This window comes from Vicugna pacos, chromosome 29 (genome assembly GCF_048564905.1).
Source record: "Vicugna pacos chromosome 29, VicPac4, whole genome shotgun sequence".
In the NCBI taxonomy this organism is placed as follows: Eukaryota; Metazoa; Chordata; class Mammalia; order Artiodactyla; family Camelidae; genus Vicugna; species Vicugna pacos.
Window position 1 is genome coordinate 6,836,800 of NC_133015.1, and position 685 is coordinate 6,837,484.

General features: G+C 39.1%; 1 non-coding gene across 1 annotated transcript; it reads left to right on the forward strand.

Annotated features, from left to right (window-relative positions):
* Positions 1–398: 398 nt before the first annotated feature.
* TRNAP-AGG (transfer RNA proline (anticodon AGG)) lies at positions 399–470 on the forward strand. The gene has a single exon. It is a non-coding gene; the product is annotated as a tRNA-Pro (tRNA).
* Positions 471–685: the final 215 nt, after the last annotated feature.

The following is a 685-nucleotide window of genomic DNA, read 5'->3' on the forward strand; positions in this document are numbered from 1 at the left end:
CATGGCTTCTCCAGCACTTCTCCCCTATGGCTGTTTAAGAAATTCACGTGGCAACCATAGGTGTTGCGGGGTGATTCCTCAAAGATTAAGTTAACAGCAAGGCTGAAAAACATAAGCAACTAAATTGAAGCCCTAAGGTGGATAACTGTAGTAGAGGTTTGGCAACAGCAGAGTGGCTTTGAATATCTATGCCATGAGTTATTTGTAGCTTTGCTGTGCATACGATTTGAAAAAACCCGCATGGCAGGCAGGCAAGTGAGATAAGCTGACTGCCAAAAACCCCTACTCAATGAGGGCGACGGAGTAGTCGCAGTATTCAGAATTGTACTGATTTATTCATATAGAAAATCCTTGCAAATCTCATTTGTTTATGTAAAATGAACAATGACTTAAGGGGGGATGGTATTGCTCAGTGGTAGAGCGTGTGCTTAGGATGCACGAGGTCCTGGGTTCAATCCCCAGTACCATCATTAGATAAATAACAATAAATAAATAAACCTAGTTACCTCCACCCCCCAAAAAAATCTTAAAAAATAATAAATAAGTAAAAATGTACAATGATTTATAAATGAACATCCACAATGAGAGTGGATACAGAAATAAAAACTATTTGATAAGGCCAAAGAGAGCAATGCTTCTAAGCCATAAAATAGTAGTCCTGTGGACAAATTCCATGCTGTCTTAG